Below are 24,972 nucleotides of genomic sequence, written 5' to 3' on the forward strand. Positions count from 1 at the left end.
GTGACTGTTAGAGCTGGAATTAGAACTCACCATGGGTCCTAATTATATGCTCACCTGTCTCCATTACATACAGGAGGATGGATTATGCCACTGGAGTGTCTTTCCAATCCTATCATTAATTGTTAATAATGAAGTCACGGCACAATGGCCATATGGTCTAAAATAATTTCCCAGTGTAGGGGGGAGAGAGCTTGTGCATGAGTCCCTGGAGCACTGGACCTGGTGCAAATCTGAAGCCTGAACCAGGGGCTGTGAACCCAAGTCAGGCCATGTAATAAAGCAGATGCTTACAAGTTCACTGTCCTGTACATGAACTTGGCAAAGTTGTTGCTAGTATATTAGGCATTAGCTATTTCCATAAATATATTTCAAGACTAGTACAGATACACCCCAATCTAGTACAAGATAAGATAGTTTGACAGAACAATGAATAGGGATGTTGCATCTGAGATATCAGGATCAAGGGGAGGTAACTGATGTCAGGAAACATTTAAGGTGGTACATAAGTTATTTATTCCAGTTGTTTGTCTCAGTCTATAAATGTCAGGGTACCTCGCCTTAGCCCTTTGTGTGGCTGAGGGGACAGCAGAAAATCCCACTGCTCATTGAGCCATTCCTTGTCACTGGACACTCATGTACTAGTGTATTAGTAACTCTTATGGGATGCTAGTAATGTGCCTTGAGGGCAATCAACTTGGCAGAGCACCTTTGTTACTGAACTGTGCCTGTGGTCTTTCTTGATGAGAAAGAACAAGGTCTGCTGAATTAGCAGGCTGTATTATCTGCTAACACTGGAGCTCCAAGGACAGAAACACTGAGCAGCCTGGACAGTGTTATCGAGGCAACAACATTCCAGACTTCAGCACTTACCACTACCAAATATGTTATAAAAAGTACTTTATCCTTAAAGAATATCTAATCTCTGTGCCACTCAGAACATGCAGTAATGTTCAGCTTCCTCTTAGACCTTCTTTCTAAAAAAAGATGGTGGAGACGATTTCTGAAGGGCAGGTGAATACTACATGGATCTGTTTCAGTGGAAAAAAAAAAAAAGAGGATAAAACAGTGTTAGTCTTGTCATAAGTGCAGCTCCAGTTTAATCATCTTGATCCAAATTATGTCCCATAAATCCTGAGAGCAAGTTAGCAGATTAGTTTGTAATTAATCTTATACTTAGCCCCCGCTAGCTTCTTTCCACAGATATTTGCAGTGCTGATACAAATGACTCTTCAAGGATGGGCCTCTCGCACTGGGATAAACTTTTTTTTTTTGCTTTAATAAATTAGAGTTTCACTCTGGTAAAGACATCTAGCTACTGAATCCCGTCTCCAATCTTACACAGCAGCTGCCTACAACATGAGTCACCCATAGTCAGTTGCCAGAGTGGTGATGCCATTTCATTTCACTATTCTTAAAACAAAGCTATCATCAACTTTCAGGAATGGATGAGTAGCCAGGTCCCATTCATATGGTTAACACATATTGGTGGGGAAGAGGAGGAGGGAAGAAAACGCACACAGCCCACTCTGTAGTTAAGAGCTGTGTTCTAATGAATGGAAATTAGTCTTAGGATCACAGAAGTTAGAAACAGAAAGGAACTGTTGTCATCTAGTCCATTTCCCTGCCAATGCAGGAACCTTCTCCTTAGTACATCTGCTAGTGCCTCATCTTAAGTAAGCAGGTTGGTGCAATGTGCTTAGTGGTGTGCCCACAGATTGTATGCCCACAAGTGTTTTTCACCGAAAACCTTGAAAATTTTTTTCGCAGAAATGTTATCAGTTTCAACTAAACTTTATCAGTTCCAGGATGGAATATTGCGTCAGAGGCAGAGTGCATGTGAGATTCCAGAATAGCCAAAGGATGAGGGCATTCAGAGCAGACTTGAACCTGGATCCATCAGCTGAATCAGGAGGATTTAAACCTGGATATCCCATATCATTGCAAGCGAGTACCCTAACCTATAGGCTATCCTAGAGGTGTATCTGTGTCCTCTGTGGGTTTTTCTTCTCCCCTCTCCCTCCCTCATTTTGTTCCGATGCAGGATGAAAACAAACATGCAAAACCTTGATTTTTTTCATGACGTGAAATTTTTGCTTTGTGGACAGTCGTAAATATAGACTAGACTAGACAACCCAGACAAAGAGTGGGGAAAAAGGACTATAATCCCCCATTTTACATATGGGGAACTGAGGTACAGAAAGATTAAAGTGATTTGTCCAATGTCACCCAGGTAGAGCCAGCAACTGAATCCACCGCTCCTAAGTCCCCATCTAGTAACTTAATCACCAGACCATCCTTCCTCCATTGAGCTTTAGAAGATTCAATGACTTCAATGATCTTTCATCCTGTGGGGAGCCAGAGTCCAACTTGAGCTCTAAAACTCTCCTTGATTAGGCCTAATTTTGGTACAATCATAAGTGCAATGGGTACAGTATCCCACTCTTATTTCTCCACCACATTAAGTGAACCACATAAAATCTTAGAGCAAGAGCCTCATTAGAAAGAGAAAACTGGTAGGGGAAATCATAATGCAAACCATCTGATAATGAGAGAGAGCGTAAGACTGCTGAAAACTAAACTGTCCCAGAGTTGAAAAGGCTCTTCATGAGTAACTAAGTCCAGATTTTTACTGGATTTCATTTGGTTCAAACATATCATTAACACTGACCCAAATAAAGTTTCCAATAAAGAATTTCTTTTTGTGATAGATGAGTGAAAAATATTTCCCATCTGAAAAAGCTGAGGTTTCAGTTGACTTCATCTGGGTTGTGTCATTAAGTGTCAGCCCTTCCAAAGAGGCATCAGTATTGATGAATCTCAGCTAAGTAAGGGGAACTCACTAAGGTGCTCACGTGTTACTGACTGGAAATCAGGAACTTTCAACCTTATTTGGAGGTACACAAAAAACCCCAACCAGATTGTAAGTCAAACTAGTAACTTCCGATCAGCATATTGCTTGCCAACCTGATAGAAACTAAAAGCACTTTCACTAGAATAGGCTAAATTATCCTATTATTCCTCAATGTGCTTATATCAGAGATTGGCAGGAGATTCTGTTCTTGGCATATATTCCTGATTATAAAAATCATAGGACTGGAAGGGACCTCAAGAGGTCATCTAGCCCAGTCCCCCTCCACTCCTGGCAGGACTAAGTATTATTTAGATCAGGGATCGGCAACCTTTGGCATGCAGCCCATCAGGGAAATCTGCTGGCAGGCCAGGACAGTTTGTTTACCTGCAGCATCCACTGGTTCAGCCGATCGCAGCTCCTACTGGCCGCGGTTCACCGTTCCAGGCCAATGGGGGCTGTGGGAAGCAGCGGCAAGCCCATCCCTTGGCCTGCACTGCTTCCCACAGCCCCCATTGGCCTGGAACGGTGAACCGCAGCCAGTGGGAGCTGCGATCGGCTGAACCTGCGGATGCTGCAGGTAAACAAACCATTCCTGCCCGCCAGCTGATTTCCCTGACAGGCCACGTGCCAAAGGTTGCCAATCTCTGATTTAGACCATCCCTGACAGGTGTTTGTCTAACCTGCTCTTAAATATCTCCAGTGATTGAGATTCCACAACCTCCCGAGACAACTTATTCCAGTGCTTAACTACCCTGACAGTTAGGAAGTTTTTCCTAACGTCCAACATAAACAGCCCTTGCTGCAATTGAAACCCATTGCTTCTGATCCTCTCCTCAGAGGTTAAGGAGAACAATTTTTCTCCCTCCTCCTTGTAACAACCTTTTTACGTGCTTTAAAACTGTTATGTCCCCTCTCAGTCTTCTCTTTACTAAAGAAACCCATTTTTTTTCAATATTCCCTCAATAGGTCAAGTTTATTATGCCACTAGCTGGCTGTGACCTTGGATGAATCATTTCATTTCTCTCTACCTTTATTGGGCTGCGAAAAGCGTTTAACAAATAATAGTTTACAGGCATGTTGTGAGGTTGAACTGAAGTTTGCAAAACCCTGCACACTTTTAGAGTCCCTTTCATCTGAGGTTCTCAAGGTTATTAATCTCAATCAGCCTGAGCCAGATACTAATTTGCATCTGAATTTGGTGAGACTGAGATCTCCTGGATATCAACCCTCAGGATCTGTTGGTCAGAAAACGTTGACTTTCTTACTTAAACTGTACTCTTTGGGACAGGGACTCTCCCTTTATTCTACATTTGTATAATACCTAACAATGTCACCCTGATGACTGCTTTGGGATTATTTAATTATACCAGTTACAAACAATCTGAGGATGTAGTAATACCAGAAAGGAATAGATGATTAACAGATTTTAAGATGGAAGTAGCTAACAATAAAAAAATAACCCTTCCCTTCCTATGTGCAATGTGAGATGTGCTCAGGAGTTGAAGACATCTATTACTAGTTACTATTAAGATGGAGTGAATTCACTTTCCAGATGTTACATGAACATTACAGCCAAGGAATGTTGTCTCAGCTGGAGGAAGTGGTTACTATTTACTTACTGGGACACTCCAAGTTTATGAATACTAGTCAGCTCATAAAAACTCACCAGGTCCCAGGTAATTTACTTTCTCAGTTTAGTTGAGGAAAAACTAGTCTGGGTATTGGTGGTATAGAAGCAATGCTCAAATTAGCATAGTGTGGACCACATCATAATAGAAGTAGAGCTGGTTGAAAAAATTTCAGGAAAACAGCTTTGTGTTATTAAATGCTGTTTCTTCAAAATGTTTTGCATGAATATATGGATTTTTGACAATTTTCAGTGGGAAAATTCAAAGCTGAAGTGGAGTTTGTCATTTAGTATTTATTATATATTGTTTCCATATTATTGACATGACGTGTTTGGACATTATCAAAAAAATTAGGTTGTTTCAAAACAGGGGTAGCCAACCTGTGCCTCCGGAGCCACATGCGATTCTTCAGAAGTTAATATGTGGCTCCTTATATAGGGCTGGAGCTCCAGGCGCCAACTTTCCAATGTGCTGGGGGGTGCTCACTGCTCAACCCCTAGCTCTGCTCCTACTCCACCCCTTCCCGCCCCCTCCCCTGAGCCTGCTATGCTCTCACTCCTCCCCTTTCCCTCCAAGCCTCCTGCATGCCAGGAAACAGCTGATCAGGAGGTGCGGGGAGGGATGGGGAGGTGCTGATCGGCGGGGCTGCCAGTAGGCACTGGGGAAGCTGATTGGGGAATGCTGATGTATTGCTGTGGCTCTTTGGCAATGTACATTGGTAAATTCTGGCTCCTTTTCAGGCTCAGGTTGGCCACCCCTATTTCAGAAAGTCCAAATCAAAATATTTTGGAATTTCCATTCTGCAAAATATTTCAAGATTTTGACTTTTAGTGGAGACAAAACATTTCAAAGTGTAGGAATTCCCCGAGACAGAAATTCTGTTTTCCTCACTAGCTCTAAATCTATGTAAAAAATATTGTTTCAGAGACCTTTCAGTCACATAGCATACTTATAACAATAATAGCAATTGCTTACATTGAACCACAGATCTTGAACCATTTTCAGAGTAGAGCCGTGTTAGTCTGTATCCGCAAAAAGAAAAGAAGTACTTGTGGCACCTTAAAGCCTAACAAATTTATTTGAGCATAAGCTTTCAGGAGCTACAGCTCACTGCTGTAGCTCCTGAAAGTTTATGCTCAAATAAATTTGTTAGTCTCTAAGGTGCTACAAGTCCTTTTCTTTTTGTGGATCTTGAATCAGTAACTGATGAGTGGTGTGTCTTTGTTTCTGTCAAACAGACAATTTCTACCCCATGGATTTAACAATCTAGGATAGTCCCAGAGAAAAACAAACATTTGATCAAATAGTATATATTAGCTGTCCAATCACTGTTCCTGGAAAAAAAAAAAAAAAAAAAAGATTCCCGACCTCCCTTAACAGTTCACCAGACTAATAGACATGTGATTCACGTCTTCCCTGAAAACCCATTTGTTCCATGGGCATTCCTGTCTGACTTTATTTGAAGCATTATATTTTTGTCAAGTTAGAATTTATCATGAAACCTAGCAGGCAGACAAAAGCAGAACTTTCCTACCCCCCTATCAACAGCAGGTTACACATCTGGCACTGAAAATCACTACGACTTCTATCCAGCGGCCACTTGGCTGGGCTGTTAATGCTGAACTGTGGGACGATATCCAGTTACACACCTATAGAGTCTATTCATGCTGCTGCATAGAGGTTTATTTTAAAATATCAAGTGGCTGTGGATCTCTGGCTCTGGCACTTTTCTCCATCCACACATACAGAGGTGTTTGGATCCACTTTCCCTACCTGAGAGTGTCTGAACTTGACTGGTGTATATTGCACAGTGTTGCATCTGGATAAACTATTTGTTTAGTGCATGTAGTGGAAAAGACACTAGAACTGACTTACTATCATTCATACATCTCCTTTGAGGAAAGAGACATGATTAAAGTGCTCAAGCAGTAATAGTATTTACAGTATTTCAGTGATATGTTTAAGTCCAGAATCCCTTCTCTGTTTCAGGGAAACACAATAGCAATGAGCTAATTTAGGAAAAATGGACTATATATATTCTGATCATAGTTTCACAAAGAGTTCAGTGACTCATTCCTAACTAATGACTTGCTCAATGAGCCCTGATTCAGCAAAGCACTTAATTATGTGACCAGAAGCCTGATCAAAGCAAATTCACTTAAAACTGGTTATGAATAGTTACAGAGCAATTGAAAAAAAAATCATTTTGGGACTAACTGAAATTTAAAAAAAAAAAAAAAAAAAAGGTAGGAAAAAAATTATTTCCAGCCAAGCCCTAACCACTGGGCTATAGAGTCACTCTCACTCCCTATTTCTGGCCTATTGACTATTTAAGTATATTATACAAAGTGGAACAAATTGACACAAATTTGCATGTTGTTTTCTACAGTTTATAGAAAAAGCCCACAGGATAGAAGTCAATGATTTCGGTGCCAAATGTGTAACCTTCTGTTAACAGGGGGATAGCAAAGTTCTTCTTTTGTCTGTCTGCTCAGTTTCGAGTTATAAATCCTAACCCAAAAATATAATGCTTCAAATAGTCAGACAGGATTTTTGTTGTTGTTGTTGCTGCTATATGTCAAGATGGATTCCTTTATTTTTTATATGAAGGACCCTATACACAGGCAGAAGGATTGTGGATAGAAGAATTTCACTTCCCTCAGCAAACAAAGGTTGTGACAGGTACACACTCCTTGGTGTAACCTCTACTAACCCCAGTTACCTTACCATCAGCCAACCAACCCCCTCCCCCCCGACACACACACACACACACACACACACACACACACACACTTATAAACCAACTGATTCCTTTAAAAGTCAAGTGGAATCATCAACACTACAGTCTATATCCAGAGGCCACCACACCAGGCATTAGACCACTGAGCACTTGTGTAATACGATAAATATTTGGTAGGAGCCCACATTTGACTCACATGCTGATTAGACAAAAACAGAGGGTCAGGAGGTGGGGAGATAGGGAGAGAGAAAACACCACTACAGAATCTCACACTTTTTTAAAATTCTTGACCTTTTACTATAAAAAGTTCCCATCTTCTGTTTATACCCCCATTACACGAGAGAAGATGCTACTTGTAAGCCAGATAACAGCTGCTCAATATGTACTAGGTGCTTCTAAGAAGCCACCATCTTGTTCTCAGAAGATCAGGACACTGATGTGACCTTGAGGATAGAGATCAAAGGTAGAGTCAGGGGAAATGTTTTGTAACAGCAGTATCTCCCTGTAGCTTGGTCAAATTCTACTACAGAGAGAAAATTTACATGTGCCTTGGGCAGATCTGGGTTGATTAGTGGAGTCCATTAACCCACTTACACCAACAGTTGGTGGATCTGAGCATTCCTTGACTCTCATTCATAACAATAATTAGCTTTTATTAGGCACTTAGCAACCATATCCAAATGTTTCATCAAGGCGGACAAAAGATTAGTTATTCCCATTTTACTGGTGAGAAGACTGAGGCACAGTGAAGGTAAGTGACTTATTCAAGGTCACACAGAATGCGAATGGCAGAGCTGGTAATATAGCCCAGGTCTCCTTACTCCAAGACAACTGGCTGTCTCTGGGATGGCAGCATGGGATCTGGCAACATTCCCCTTTTCCTTACCTAGTACAAACTGAAGGAATCCTGCAGGGTCACCATTTTACTTTTATTCTGCCATCCCTTTCTCCCCCCTGCCATCTCTGTTTTGTCTTTTTAGACTCTCAGCTTTGGGGTAGGGATCTTTCCCTCTCATGCTTGAAAAGGGCCTATTGTCTTTAGTTAGACAAATTATTGGGCTCGACACAGGCATAGCTGGGTGAAATTTAATGACCTGTGATATACAAGAGGTCAGGCTAGTTGATCTCATGGTCCCTCTGGGTTTTAACTTTACAAATCTATGAACTGCATGCTCTACTAGAAAAAAAAAAAATACTAGAACTGAACAATGTTAAACAATTTGTCCAAAAATGGCCTTTTCTACAGACTTTTTTTAAACACAAAAAATTGACATCAAAACATGAAAGTTGTTTACAATATAACCATTTTTGGGTAAAAATGTTGCTTTTTAAAAAAAAAAATGGAGTAACACTAAAAATTATCAAAATGGCTATCCAAATTTTTTTTGTCTGTCCATATATCAGATTTGCAGTAAATGAAAAATATTGAGTAGCCAGTTTGGTAATGTTTTTAATTAAAATTAAATGTGTATTATATTAAAAACAGAAAAAGTTATGGGGTAAAGAAGTGAAAATATACATCTGTTTTGAATCCTTAATTTAACCCCTCCGTCACCTCACCAACTAGTTTTTCCTGTCTTGAACCAGCCCTGATAAACATGTATACACCCGTGAAAGATCACAGAGGAAAGCCAGCTAGATGGCATGGCCACCCATTTCTCCACACACAGAAAGATTGTCTTGATTTCCCTTAGAGATAGTAGTTATTACTTCACAAGGATGTTGAAACCATTAGCTAGTTTGCAAGAGCCTTAATTTGACTACCTTCGGGGGATGCTGCAAAAAACTTTTCTTGATCTGTAGGCATTTATGGCAAAGCAGGGTCCATGGAATGATGTCTGAAAATTCTAGGTGTGTGTGTGTGATCAAGATAGTGGGTCAATGTTGCTATTATTATAGGACGGCACAATAATGGACTTGTTATTTTTAAGACTATTTTTAAGTATTACATTAATATTACGTAATATTTTAAATAATATGTAGTGCTGAGGTCTGATTTTAAATCCATATAAGTCAGTCAATGGAGAGTCTCCTGTGGACTTCTATCTTTGGAAGTCATATGGCCCCTATTACCATAGTTCCTTGAGCACTTCACAGTCTTATTTACCCTCATAGCACTTCCTTACCTCATGGGGTGCTATTATCCCCATTTTACAGATGGGGATCTAAAGTTCACAGAGACTAAGTGACTTGCCCATAGACAGCCTGTGGTGGAGCAATGAATCAAACTGTCTCACAAATCCTAGGCTAGCAACCTAAGCCTAAAACCATTCCATTCTTCCTCAAGGTCCCAACTGAATGCACATTAGGGCCTGGAATAGGCATTGGAAGCACCAAAAAAATAATAAAAATCAAATGTTTGTGAGCACTTCAAATGCAAAGAATTATCTGTCCTACTGGTGACATTTCTAAGTATTTACTTCTTTCCCAGATCGGCACAACCAAACTAACTCCCCACCAACCGCACATTCAAACAGCATTAAAAGTTTGACTCTAAACCAGAGCCAGGAAATTCTGAACCTCTGACATTTACTTTTGTTTCTAGGTATTGGAGCATCACAACATACAAAATTACTCATCAGTACTGACCCCTCTACAGTTAAGACTCTGTGGAGGCAGCCGAGAGAAAAAAAAATGTGATAGCCTCTGCTATACATCTTCATGTATTTCAGGTTCAATGTAGTTTCCAGCTTCCTCAAGTTTAGACTCAGGGGAAGGATTGGGGTTCAGTTACTGTGTGCTGTACAAAAGAAAAAAACCACCAAATGTTTTCAGATGCAAGGGATACATTAAAGGTGTGTTTTTAAAGCACATTTTTGACCTGTCTGAGCAGAATTTTGTTTTTGAACCATAACACTGAATTGTGTAAACATGCCTGTCACTAACAGAGATCTTGATGAAGTGTGCCCATGGAACTGCCATATGTGTTCATTCTAAGCTCTCTGATGACACTGCAGTTGAGGAAAGATTATTGCATGTGAATAGTGTCATGTGTTCACAGCAAACACAAAAGTTAAAAAAAACCCATCAAATACTCTTGCTGGAAGGTTGCAACATAACTCGACTTTATTTCTTAGAATCCAGAATGATAACACGCAGTAACCAAAAACAGACAAAACAAGCTGCTCCCTAAAGCAGAGAGGTATAACACACTCCACCTTTTTATCAGCTAGCTGTCTGCAGACTGACTGCTGCTAGGCCTAGCTCCCACACTTCCCCACAGAGCCTCTTCCCTGGCAAGCAGGTTCAGGAAAACCTGAAATTTAAAGTGACAGTTTACCATTTTAACACAGATAGATCTCAGAACACTAGAAATAGTGGCTGCTTTTCCAAATGACGTAATCCTGAACTCTATACATCTTTCCATGAAACAGCCATCTGTTGGTGCTGATTGGAGCACAAACTCAAGTAGGGCTGGAGTCTTGGGGTGAGGCACCAGAAAAGAGCTGGGTTCACATTGTTGAGATGTGATGAGTGAGGGCATCAAACCATTATTTGTGTCCTATTGTAGTTTTGATACTCCAAAGGTGGTGGTGGTAGAATGAACCCAGCACAAGTTGCTGATTTAGCAGAAGAGAAAGGGACCTTCACTGGCCACTTACACAGCTTATGATTAAGGACAGCTCTACAAATGAGGTGTAATCCAGAGGGGTCTGATTTGAAGTTAATAGAAAGCTTTGGATCAGGCTCACAGACAGGAGAGTAGGCCATCTCAATAGTTTGAATACACATAGAGCTCAATTCACATCCAGGAATAAGGGCTCAGAGGCATTTAAGGAACAAAAGGCATCTGACAACCGTTAACTAGAAGTGGTCAGAAAAAAGACTTCCAAAAGTTTAGAGAAAAATGAAAAAGAGTACATATTCATTGAAGTTTTTCCACAGAAAAGTTTGACTTTATGGCAAAAAAACAAATCTCAGTTTGTTTCAGTTTTGAGTAATGCTTCCCAAGTTGGAATTTGGGTGCTTCAGGCTCCAATTCTACTCTGTTGGCTGAGCTCCCTGGATTGACTACATCTCCCATGATGCACCACTTTCTCCCCCTTTGATGATGGAAGGGGATACAATAAAGGCTGTGGTGTTTCAAAGGAGATGCATTCTAGATGGGGAGCATGGCCCACTGAGGAGGATGGGGACATGAGGAGAAAACAAAACAGCTCCATGAGGAACCTCAGACCATCCAAATAAAAGTATTTTTGTTTTGCTGAATTTTGGGGTATGCATTTGGGGCGGAGGGAATCAGTGCTCTACAGAAAGCAGAGACTTTCTGCAAAACATAACATTTAGCCAAAATTCCAATTTTCCTTTGAAAATACAGTTTTGATGGAAAATACTTGACCAGCTCTACTGCTGACCTTAGAGATGGTCTCAAGCTGCAAGATTTGATCTGGCTCCACATCCAATCATCCCCAACCCCAAAGCTAGGGAGTCTGGCTCTGGGGTTAAAGTTTTTCTTCCATCTTTTACTTTGTTATTAACATAAAATTAGCGTGTTGTGATGGAAACAAACATCTTCTGTTCAGACTAGCTGTGTGTGGAACAGGTTAGACAAACACCTGTCAGGAATGGTCTAGTTCAGGGATCGGCAACCTTTGGCATGCAGCCCCTCAGGAAAATTCACTGGCGGGACAGAACAGTTTGTTTACCCCACAGTGTCCACACGTTCAGCCAACCACAGTTCCCACTGGCCATGGTTTACCGTTCCAGGCCAATGAGGGCTGCAGGAAGCGGCACGGGCCGAGAGACGTGCTGGCCGCCACTTTCCGCAGCCCCCATTGGCCTGGAACAGCAAACCGTGGCCAGTGGGAGCTGCAGTCGGCCAAGCCTGTGGATGCTGCAGGTAAACAAACCGTCCCAGCCCGCCAAAGGTTGCCGATCCCTGGTCTAGTTATTACACAGTCCTGTCTTGAGTGCAGGGGACTGGACTAGAAGAGTCTTGGGGTCCCTTCCAATTCTACACCTCTAGGAGTCTCTAAATGTTTTGTAGCAAGTGCAGCTCACAAAACAAGGCGATATTGGTCCCAGTCTAATTGGAGCCAGTCAGGCCAGCCTACTAAACTGTGGAGCAGGGTTAAGGAACCTGATAGTGACTCAAGAATGGCAGTAGAGAGAGGGAGGAATGAAATCAGTGACTTTGGATCAAGCTTAAAGACTATTTGAGGAGGATTAATGGCAGTGGACATATGATCTCTGCTTGTCTGTCTTTCCCTACCTACAACAGCAGCTTTTTTCCTGTTCCCTTACGTTACTCACAGTGTCACTACTACGAGCATAACCACATGAAAAAAAAAACCCTGAAACCTATAGCTTTGATGGTCTAAGTTTTGCTTTCACCAGCATTGCACAGAAAACTACGCAGACCAGTAATCTGAGCTAAAAAGCCGATGAGAAATATTCTGTCCTGACGCACACCTGTTGAATGGATAAATGGTATTTCATTGGGTATATGTCATGGCAGACTTAGACCCATTGTCTTTTCTGGGGGATTTACACAGTCTTCCCCACTATCTGTCAATAATTACAACACCAAACCTTTAAACCAACAAAAGGTTAGGGATGGTACTGTTCAATCCTCACTATAATTCAGTAGCTACTGAAAATATAGAATGAACCCATTTCTTTAAGATAGCTATGGGTGTTTTTAAGATAACTTTACATTAAGATTAATAGCCTTTGTAGAGTCCAGAGCAGGGATTCAGTTAATATTCCTAGATGTTTGATTAGCTGTCAGAATTTAACTGTCCTAAAGGAACTGTGATGCAATGCAGTTTATAGACTAGTGAGTCATTAATAGATCTTTCCCAAGATTTTCTAGATTTGTTACTAATAGGGATTAGATGCTACACCACTGACGCATCAGTCACATAAAAGCCACATCTCAGACAGGTGTATCGAGTAACAGAGAAGTTAGATATGTGCCAATCTGGATAGATCATACAGCTCAGTTTAGTTAAGCAATTGGAAATCCTGCTTCTTGCTTATTTCCAAACAGCTAAGTGGCCTGGATCCGGAGACAAACACTTTATGGTTAAAATTTAAATCCCTTCACCCTGCAGATCATGAATATGGCCAGTCTAAGTGACCATGACTTCCTGTCAATGTTATTGCCACCTTCTGCCTGTTTGTTATATTAGCTTATCATGTCTTGTGTTAAATTAAATTGTAAACTCTTCAGGGCAAGAACTATTTTTCCCCCCCATTTGGTTGTCTGGCACCTAGTATACCATGACCCTGATTCTGATTGGGGCTGAATGTAAATAAGAATGCTTGTTTACATAAAATATAGTGTTCCCTTTTCAGGTTGGATGCATCGTATGCTGCCTGTTTCTCTGGCCTACATAATACAGGGTGTATGTATCCAACAGGGGCAGTTTCCATAATATTAAGACTTATTTCACAGGAAAATGACTCTGCATATTTGAAGTTTTTGGTATTTATTCTCCGCAAGCAATATTCGAAGTATCATGAGAACACCCAGAGGTTCTGAGAATTTTGGCCGTTGAATAAGGATCCTGCACTACTGAATACAATGGGAGTTTTGCCAACAACTTGCCTAAGAGCTAGAACGCACCCTAAGTTCAGGTAAGTTTCCAGTAGGCCTCTAAAGATCTGGATTTTTATCTAACCCACACCTCACCTCCAAGCCATTTGAGGTTGATGCCATCACTTAAAACCAAGTGCATACATGCTGCAGATGGATGCATGCAAACACACAATTATCTCACACATACATCCCAAACGTGCCACAACATAGTTTGCTTTTGTTTTGCCCCTTGAGCTACTGCTCCAGAAGAAGCTGTTTCTGGTACACTGTCAGCTGTTGGATGCACCTGCCCTGCATAGATGACAGGTTAAGGAGTATACTCTGGCTGGTTACATGCCTGGAACCAGAAAGCTAATTTCAACAAACAAGTGTTGATGCAACTAGAGCTGGGTACAATTTTTCAGACAAATAGTTTAGATGAAAAATGCATTTGGGCAATACAATTTTTTTTTCAAATTTGACACAAGACATTTTGGCAAAATGGCCGGAAGAGGAAGAAGAGGTGCTGGTGTTGCTGCCGTCACCCCTCACTCCCACCTTTAGACCAGTGATAGGCTACCAATGTGGGATGAAAAGTCTAGGAGACCTAGGTATTATTATTAAAATCACTCTCAGGTACAAATAATGCTTAGTGATGCAGGAGGCTCTCTTAAGGAGGTCTTATTTTCATATGACTCATTTGGGGGAAAGAAGGGTCTCCTCCCCCCATCCTTTTCCCAAGTGCTTAGTTACATTAAACTCAAATTAGCCCACTGACTGACACCAGTTGAGGCTCTCTCCCTCCTTTCTGTATAGTTAGTTTTCTGATATTTCCCCTTACCATAGCTATTAAATTGCTGATTAGCCTCCACGAGGGTCCACTCCAAGCACTGTTTTGATAAAGAGCTTCTTGATGGCTTTTCTTCTCTCACTCATCTTGTATATAAACTAGCTTGCTTAAATGGACAGCAAAGATCATAATTTCACAGGGAAATGGCAGACTAATCGGATAAAGATTAGAATACATTAAAAACACACACACACACCCCTCTGATGTTTACCAAGGACAACAGTTTTATCATAAAGTACCAAGTGCTTCTGAGTCCTTCAGTTAGGCCTTCACAAGACATCCTGCATCATAACCAGCTAAGGAAGTTGGGGGACCACACAAGCAAATATTAAAAAAAGCCAGGGGAAAAATTCCAGTGGTTTAAAGCATGGATTGAGCTACTACTGCTCTTTGACCAGAAGTAGGATTAAAAGTTCAAAAGGGCAGGTCACATAAAGGCACTGGGGGCAGAGCAGGTCTTGCAGGGACATGACCTAGGAAATACTGGCTAGTCAAAGTGTGATCCCATACACAGTATGCTACCAATTAGCATTTAAAGACCAAATGTGGAATGCATTAGTACTTCTGAGCATTCAGTAGGTTTTCAAAAGGCCCAAGATTGTTCTTTACAAAGATTCCTGTGTAGTTTGGTTCAAACTGAGTTTGGGGAAATCTTGAGACTTTGCCTGGACTACAGAATAGATTGCTGCAAATTCCCGTGGACACAAGAGTACATCAAAAACAGCTTACATTGGAAAGTAGTAAAATGTTAGATCTCATGGACCAAGGATGGATGTTCAGCTGTTCAAAACAGTGTTCTCCTCATTGTATAATTAGAGCCATAAATCTTCATAAATGATCTGGAGGATGGTGTGGATTGCACCCTCAGCAAGTTTGCAGATGACACTAAGGAGGAGAGGTAGATACGCTGGAGGTTAGGGATAGGATACAGAGGGTCCTAGACAAATTAGAGGATTGGGCCAAAAGAAATCTGATGAGGTTCAACAAGCACAAGTGCAGAGTCCTACACTTAAGACCAAAGAATCCCATGCACCGCTACAGACTAGGGACCAAATGGCTAGGCAGCAGTTCTGCAGAAAAGGAGCTAGGGATTACAGTGGACGAGGAGCTGGATACGAGTCAACAGTGGAAGAAGACCAATGGCATTTTGGACTATATAAGTAGGAGCTTTGCCAGCAGATCGAGAGACATGATTGTTCCCCTCTATTCGACATTGGTGAGGCCTCATCTGGAGTACCGTGTTCAGTTTTGGGCCCCACACTACAAGAAGGATGTGGAAAAATTGGAAAACGTCCAGTGGAGGGCAACAAAAATGATTAGGGGACTGGAACACTTGACTTATGAGGAGAGGCTGAGGGAACTGGGATTGTTTAGTCTGCGGAAGAGAAGAATGAGGAGGGATTTATAGCTGCTTTCAACTACGCGAAAGGGGGTTCCAAAGAGGATGGATCTAGATTGTTCCCAGTGGTTGCAGATGACAGAACAAGGAGTAGTGGTCTCAAGTTGCAGTGGGGAAGGTTTAGGTTGGATATTAGGAAAAGCTTTCACTAGGAGGGTGGTGAAACACTGGAATGCGTTACCTAGGGAGGTGGTGGAATCTCCTTCCTTAGAAGTTTTTGAGATCAGGCTTGACAAAGCCCTGGCTGGGATGATTTAGTTGGGGATTAGTCCTGCTTTGAGTAGGGGGTTGGACTAGATGATCTCCTGAGGTCCCTGATATTCTATGATTCTATGATCTGTAGGATGCTTAATACAAGAATAAAGAATATGGGCTTCAATTGAGCTGTGCCAATTTATTGACTGAGGATCTGACCCAGGGTCTCTACCCTACAGACTTTGCTATCAAAGGCCTGATCCTGCACACACTTCCTATCATGACCAGTGATCACTTGCCACTTCATGGTAGCAACTATTTGCAGGATGATGCCTTAAGGTGTCATTTAACAGATGACTGTGGTAGTGGGGGAGGGGGTTGAAGGACAAGGGAAAAGGTAAAGAAGGCCCCTCCTCTTCTGCTAGAGAAGAAAATTAAATTTACTAACCATAAAGAACCTAACCATTCACTCCTTGTGCCTCTAAACTTTCCAGCTAATGAAGCTGGGACCAAATTGGTGTGTGTTCTTGGTGTAGTTTTTACTTTGTTTCTTTCTCTTCTTCTGGCCCTCTCCCTTATCTCCATGCTATTTGCTCTCTCTACACCCTTTAACCATTTTCTTTTCGGTTTTCTGCCCTTCCCCCACCACTTCAGTTTTCTCTTGCCTCCCTCTGATCTTTCCCATTTCATCCCCTTTCTTCAAACAGGTTCGTTTTCTTATTCACTTGCATATTACTCTGCATGAGACTGACTCATCTCAACTATATTTCTGGCTAAGGTTTTGACCTACAGCACTTTAAACCTTAGTGTCAACTGACTCTCAGGCTGGGTGGGTATTTCTGGAGAGTCATGCGGTAAAGGCTTGTGTGATAGTTATGTCACAACTACTGAGAAGCAAAACTCAAATGAGATCATCACCTGTGCGCTGCAGCCCCTTCACAGTGCCTAAGAGGGCCAGAGCAGCATGAAGGGGCCCTAAGAGCCCCGTCGCTGGTAGAGAGAGGATTCCCCTGGCTCAGGCACTGCAGAAGACAGACATCCAACTGCTTTCCAAGGATCCCTTTTGCAAGCTCCAATGTAGGGGACATGGCTGGGTGGGGCTGGGATGAAAGAGGCATGTTGGGGGACAGTGCTGCAGAGATTCCAGGATGTGCTGCAGACACAGGGTGTCATGGGAGGGTGGCTGTAATTACAACAGCTCCCAGGACAGCCTAGGATCGAGAGACAGAAAGGTGGCTTCAAGTCACCATGACCCGCCCCGCCCCCCCGCTCTCACTGGCCTGCAAATGTTGTGATGCACCTCAGAGGCACAGCACAGAATCAGACCCAAAATCTTCAGTAACTTAGTTGCTGTAGCTCACGAAAGCTTATGCTCTAATAAATTTGTTAGTCTCTAAGGTGCCATTAGTTCAGAACAATACCTCAAAGCCTGGATGCTTAAACTTGAGTCTACAGAATTGGGCTAGAATTTTCCTAGGAGTCTGTTACAATTTGATGACAATGGCGGCTATCCATTAGGAGTCACCGATGTAGGAGCAGTCAGTATGAAATTCCCCATAGAAAGAGGCATGATGCTATGCAGTCACCACATCAATGGTCTTGAAGGGCCTTGTGCGGGTTACAGCCCCCTCCTTGGTCTAGCACCTGGAACTCTGAATTTCCTTTAGGTCACAAAAGAGAGGCAGGACAGGAGGGTAGATGTCCAGGCTCATTTTTCCAGGCCATTAGAGTCCCAGTGAGCAGCCTGGGATGAGGGGCTTCCCAGGTGCAAAACCCAGGGACTGAGGCAGAAAGAAGAGACTGAATTAAGCAAAGAGATTGATGTGAGACCTAGGAGAGAGAGACAGGATCTCTTTCTGGGGGCAGGGTAATGGTGCCTGACCTGATGTTTCTGGAAGAGGGAGATCCCTACATGACATTTGTTACCATCTCTGTCTAAGGAAACTGGATATGTGAACATTTTGTAAATCACTCGGTGACACTAAGAAAATGGCTGGCTCTGCATCACCTGCTTCTGAACCAGATGGGAAGCTGCCTTACAAGGCCCCCCAGGTTCTGCTTGGCACAGGGAATTCCCATTCCCTTTTTCTTTCAGCCAAGGAAGAAAAAAGAAGCAGCATGGGGGGTGAGGATACCTGGGTTTTATTTCAGCTCTGCCACTCACCCACACTGATGACCTTGGCAAGTTACTTCACCTCTCTGTGCAAGTTTTTACCTTCTCAGCCTTAGTCTTGTCTATTTAGATCATCATCTCTTTGGGCCAGTGACTGGTTCTAAATGCATGTACAGTGCCTGGTACACTAGGGCCCTGACTCAGCAGGGAGATCTCTAGGTGCCCCTGTAAATAATAATGAATGTATTCTGTGAGAACAGCCAATCTCCTGCTATTTCTGCATTCCTACTTCATCTCCTAAGTGGGACAGATAGAAACAAGCCATGGTCACCTACATACAAATACATATGGCTCAACCTGGGACTTTCAACACCAAAAGCACTGGCCTTTACCACCGACCCACCCCCACACACGAGAAGCTGCTGAACATGCCTTGAGTTATCTAATACAATACTTCACCCAGGCAAATAGCTGCTTTGAAACTCTCATGATCATGAGTACCAAACATATTTTATAAATGTTCAAAATAAGGACCTGAACATTCTTCCATTGATCTCCCTGGGCAGAGGATCATGTCCTAAGAATCTACAGTATGCACCAGAATGGGTCCCAGGGATCCATTACCATTTGTTAAATAAATATCCATTTTGTCACTCAGTCTAAGCACTTACTCTCACAACAGGCTACTTCGTCTCTCACTTTGAGAAATGGTGCCATAGATATTGTGGCAGGTGGTGTATGTGGCAGTACAGAGACATACTGTCCGGGGAGAATCATACTGCATAGTACCTCTCCTCCTTAACCCCCCCTACCACAGTCTTTGGGGTGCCAGGGCCATGAGAACACCATGGTGTCCCTTGTGATGGTGCAGAGTGCTTCGCCACTGCACGCTGGAGAGGGGTGTAGACTCACCTCGGTGTCCTTTGAGCAACATGCCCTCCCCCAGAGGTGCATGGAGGGAGCAGTCCCCATGCTCTTCACCCACCCCCCAAGCACAAGGGCTGAGATGGTCTCAAACCCTTCTACAAGAAGGTGGGGAATCTCTTCCCTTTCTCCCAGCAATTGAACAAGGGCCAGGGCACTGTATCTTTATGATATGGGGACAGAAAATAAAAATAAATGTCTCTTTGTTACCTTAGGTCTTGACACTTCAGATAGTCCTGTCACTTTGGTTTTGCTGGAGATGTTAGTTGAAGAACTCAGCCATTTGGACTAGGAGCTTTCTTAGCTAGCCTTGAAAAATCAGGTGTGTTGAATCTTTACAGAGATCCTTCCTTTTAGCTCTGTGACAGATGTGAAGAGTTAAATAGGCCAAAAAATGAATTCCAAATTAATCAACTTGAATGAAAATCACTTCATCTCTAAATTAATCAAGGCTCCGTCCCTTGGTATCTGTGATGTCATAAACTTACAAGTTCACCAAACATCAGTAGATTCTTCCAGAAATCATCCCCCTCTACAAAGGGCATTTACTCCCCAAATTAAGTACTTAGCTGGATAATTGGCCATTTGCATGCACAATGGAGGTGCATTCAAATTTTGGATGTGCAGTTAAAGCCAGCCTCAATTATCTAGTTCTACTCACTTCTCCAGCTTTTGTAGGTTTAATTCAGTATGTTAGTACTATATAGCTGCATTCAACTGAGCAGAAAATTACAGACAGATCAGAGACTCCCATTGCATTAGTACACAATACAAATGAACCATGTTTAACAGTGGGGGTCAGAAACAGCCAATGCCGGAAAGAGCTGTCCTGCTAACTTCAACATGTGTCTCCCATTCTAGAATGCTTTGCTTTATAGATCCTTATCAGGGACACAACTGCTTTTGATAGCAGTTGAGGTGAGGCCTAGGGGGCATGCCTGGTGTCCTTTGTCAAGCCCAGCTCACTACAGATATATTTGTAGTCATGGTATAGGAAATGATCTAGTTAGGACACCTACACACTACAGGCATCATAAAGCTGAAGCATTATCCAGGCTTGTATTGCAATTGACAGCTGCTTCGCTTGATACACTGTTATCTTCCCGCTGGCCTAGACCATTTCTAACCCATAGAACATGTGTTCTTCTTACATATGTATATATTTATGTTCTCTAGCCTTCATGGGCTGGCCAGTACACACAGCTATATGAATCTCTGTTTTTGTTTTCATGCATTTCAAATATTTGGATTCAGAAGTGTATTTTTGGGTTCGTTTTGACATATACTCTGTAGCAAAGCCACCAAACAGCTGTTTCAAGCTGGCTTCTCTCTAAATCACATGATGTGCCTCAGATACCTTCTCATGAGGAGGGTAGTTTGAGGATATCTGACTCAGCTGGCTTGATCTTGTGCAGCTGATTCTTTCATTCTGCAGCAGCTCACAGTGGAAGTTAGTGGATCCTTGGACTAATTTTAATGAGGTTTTCTTCTTGTGATGAGCTTTTGAAGAACATGCACTCAGAACACAACTCTTTAGGAAGACTCTGCAATTCTCTACTCTGTCCAAGCCTAGAGGTTTCGAATCCATCATTGATTTCTGTAGCAATGACCTACAAAATGGGTATCAGGAGCTTCAAATCTGTCAGCAAAATCACTCTTAGGCATTCATATAGTGGGGCAAAATTAACTGCCAGTGTAATATCTATTAGAGATAAATCCCATGGATGAATTGTATCCCACACTGAGGAAGGATAATCCAGTGATTAGCACATTACTCAGCAAACAGGGCTTCCATTCCCTGCTCAACCACAGTGTCTGTGTGCTCTTGAGTGAATCACTTTGTCTCTTTGTGCCTCAGTTTTCCCCATGCGTAAAATGAAGATAATAGCACTTCCCTGTCTCACTGGGGTGTTGTGAAGATTAATGTATTAAGGACCGGGAGATGTTCAGACAATACAGTAATGGGTCGCAGACCACAGATATTGTCATATGTTCAACTAATAGCAACTTTACACGCCCAGTTCAAGTTGCTAATTCTGATCAGCCCCAACATGGTGAACCATAGGTTCGTGGCTGACTGTCCTGCCAGAAAGCTACCTGTGATACTATTGGCTGTAGAAAGTTAACAGGGACCCTTGGCATGTCCATATGTGTGTCAGTGTTAGAATTGTGTGAAATTAACAGCTTTGCATGAGTGGCATTTCACTAGCTTAGCAATACAAACGACACCAGAAACCCAATTCTGCTGCTCTCAGCAACACCAATGGAAAACTTAGTAAGATTCAGTGCTTAATTTGTGCCAGGGCTGAGCCCCGGCACTTCTAGGCTTGGCAGTTCACAGCCCTAGCACCTCTGGGCTGGCTGCATCACTTATGAATGTAAAAAAATTACTTGAGCCCCAGCACCTTAATTGCTTGAACCCAGCACCTCATTCATTGGTAAATGGTGTAACTCCACTTTTACACACATGTAACTTCTAGCAGAATTTGGCCTCTGAGGGTGATCAGTAGGTGTCAGCAAAGCCCAAAGCAAAGAGATGCAAAATCTGCCACAGCTGGCAATAGGAAGAAACAGAAGAAGCTTTTGCAGGAGGATAACATGAATAGACTCTACCACAGGGGTTTTCAAACTGGGGGTCGGTGCCCCTTAATGGGTCACAAGGTTATTACATGGATGGGAGGGGTCACGAGCTGTCAGCCTCCATCCCAAACCCTACTTTGCCTCCATCATTTATAATGGTGTTAAATATATAAAAAATGTTTTTAATTTATAAGTGTGGGGGGGGTCACACTCAGGCTGCTTTACCATCTAGTCAGTTATTGTAAAAAGAACTCAGTATCTTAAAAAAAATCATCAAATTCCAGTATGTCACCAGAACAAATACAGGATTATTGTTGCCAAAAGGACCAGGGAGCAATTTCTTTATAAGATCGCTGCCGTGTTAGATTGTGAATGAAAGTTCTGATGTGGTGATTGCAGGGGAAAGTTCATTTCATCCCAGGCAGTCAGCCAAGTGCTCAGTTCATGTTAGCACTCTTCCACCAGTTTAAGAGGGTTTAAGAAGAGCACACCACAAACACACAGATTTATATCAGTGTAGGGTGGGAACAGATCCAAACACTGGATTTCAGCAGGTTTGGTGATGCAGCAAAGAAAAGAAAAAAAAACCTAGACACTTAAAAGAAGCTCACACAATGTTACGGCATCATGTTGCTGTTTGGTTTCATTTCAGAATCCTTGAGGAAGGTAGAGTGGGGAAGGGGACGGGTAGTAGTTATCTATAGGGATGGGTGGAAAATGATGTTTCAAAAAATATTCAGGTTTGGGCATTTGTTGTCATTATGTATCAGAATGAAACCGAGACCTTTTAAAAAAATGTCATTAAAAAAACCCCAGACACCTCTCCCCCCCCCACCCACACACAGCTCGGAGACACAGGTTAAAGTTCCTGCTCTGAATCAGGCAGAGCAGGCATTTGGACTTGGGTTTCCCACATCCCAGTTGAGTGCCCTTACCAATTGGCTATTCTTGGGTGGGCATCTGGCGGTCCCTATGTTTTGACCAGAAATTCCATCCTGGAGCCAAGAAATCTTCCCAACTGCCCCCCTGCCCCTGATGAGTTTTGGTTTTGGTAAGTCAGCATTTTCCAACAAAAAATATTGCTTCGAAAAAATTCTCAACCAGCTCCACTCCTAAGCCTTTTCCATACTCCTCTCTCTCAGAGGTTCCCCTCCCATTTAGCAATATGGAAAGGACACAGTGGCCTCATGGTTCAGTGAATCAGTAACAGGATAAAGAACTTATTTTAAAAAATGTGTCATGGTATAGTGCCTAGTCTAGAAGCCCCTGTTCTGTACAGTTTACGTTCTAAAGAGACAAGAGAAACAAAAAGGTGGAGGAAAAGAGGCACAAAGAGATGAAGTGAGACTACTGCCTATTATCATCAGTACTGTCTTATTGTTTCCTGGTACTTTCTCATCTGGCTGTATCCTCCTTTGTAGCTTGACTTATACTTAAGTTTTAAGCTCTTTGGGGCAGCGAGTCTATTTGTTCTGTGTTTGTACAGTGCCCAGCACAGAAGAGCCCCAGTCATGGATCAGGCCCCACAACATGTTACAGCAATACAAACAAGATAAAGTGACTTGCCTGTTCAGTGCTCCTTACTCAGAGCCCGATCATGTCCCACTGAACAGCGTGGAAATCCTCATTTCAGAGGGAGTTTTGCCTGAGTAAAGAGTGCTGAGGAAGGTAGGAGATCAGTTCAGTTAGAAGAACTGCACACAGATATTGTAGAACAAATCACTAACCAATGACGGTATATAACTCAACTGGACTTGTATTTTATTTGTGTTATTTCATCACCTTTCTTTACCTAAGGTCACCTTTTCATCCAGTCTTGCCAAGCCTTCTCAGTACCTGGCGATATCACAACATAACCTTTACATAGGGGTCATTGGAACATATGGATGGAAAAATGTGAGCTTTGCAGATTCAGAACATCTGGTTCAAAATCCTCTCCGAGGTCCTGTACTGGAGCAAGGAAATACCAAGCATTCCATTTTAGAATTGTTATCACATATGGAGGTATGGTTATGTGCTTCTGTAATGGAACAGTGTCAAAAAATACCAAGCCAGGAAGATTTTTTTTGAGGTGAGGAGATAGGGAGAGCAAGGGTGGGAATTAAGATATCCCAAAGCTGTGGATCCACTGCTTTTAGGTTGGGAGTCTCATAGGAATTAGAAGGGAGAGCCTGAATAGACTATATGATACTGTGGTATCCAGAGAGGTGCAAACTGTTCTTGACTCACAGGATTTCAAGAGGTGCTAAAGATACTCAGGCCCTTGCAGGATCGAGGCCACAGTATTCTACCTCTTTGAAGTGCTCAATGCTCTTTATCCAACTGATCCTTGTGCATCAGGTTGTAAATCCTGTTTTACAATACACAAAACAAAAGCTCAGAGTAGAGCTTCAGTTACACTGTAAAGATACAGGGCTATGTTATGTATAGCCTTGCATGAGTGCACAGGAAGAGAAGGGACACAAGGAGCCATCTTTGTCCTCCTCTTCTGTCCATCCCGTTGCACTATTTCTAAAATTCAGCCTTTCCTCTCTATCCCAACCACCAAATTGCTCGTTTATGCCTTGGCCATCTCCCATTCTCATTATTTGCAATGTCCTCCTTCTGGGTCTTTGATAATAACCTCACCTTTCTCCAGCTGATCCAAAATTCTACTTCCGTAATCTTCATCTGTAGCCTGCTACTTTGTTTTTCTCTCTCTCTCTCCCACTCTCTTTTTGTGTGGGTGTTTCTCTCTCTGTTTCTGTCTTTCACACATACACACACACCCTACCTCACACCCTTGGAACAACTTTTCTGGCTCCTGAGTGTGCTAAGCATTAAATTTTAGCTTCATGTCCTTGCTTTCAAAGAGATGCATTATCATAGCTCCTGCTCATGTCATGGGCCTGCTCTCCTATCACATTGGTTAAGCACAAATCCTCATAGCTGATTCTCATTGGTCCCTGGATAATGGCTTTAGTGAAGTTGCAGCCCCACATTGTGTTGCAGTGCAGCAGATTAGACTGTCCTGTCAATGGATGATATGTTGCATTGGAAAGCATTAGGATAGTTCAAACTCTGCTGTAAATAGTTCTACAAGGAATGATATCTTATATGGTATGAGAATTATGGAAGATAGTTGTATTTCGGCTTGCTGCCCAAGACTGTTGTTCTCAGAGTAAACATT

At 42.3% G+C, this 24,972-nt stretch overlaps 1 long non-coding RNA gene across 1 annotated transcript; it reads right to left on the reverse strand.

Moving 5' to 3' along the window:
* Positions 1-490: 490 nt before the first annotated feature.
* LOC122458596 lies at positions 491-19,841 on the reverse strand. The gene is made up of 3 exons (XR_006278649.1): positions 19,434-19,841; positions 7,511-7,662; positions 491-1,028 (listed from the first exon to the last, which is right to left on the reverse strand). It is a non-coding gene; the product is annotated as an uncharacterized LOC122458596 (long non-coding RNA).
* Positions 19,842-24,972: the final 5,131 nt, after the last annotated feature.

The sequence above is a fragment of the Dermochelys coriacea genome, chromosome 2, assembly GCF_009764565.3.
Source record: "Dermochelys coriacea isolate rDerCor1 chromosome 2, rDerCor1.pri.v4, whole genome shotgun sequence".
NCBI lineage: Eukaryota > Metazoa > Chordata > Testudines > Dermochelyidae > Dermochelys > Dermochelys coriacea.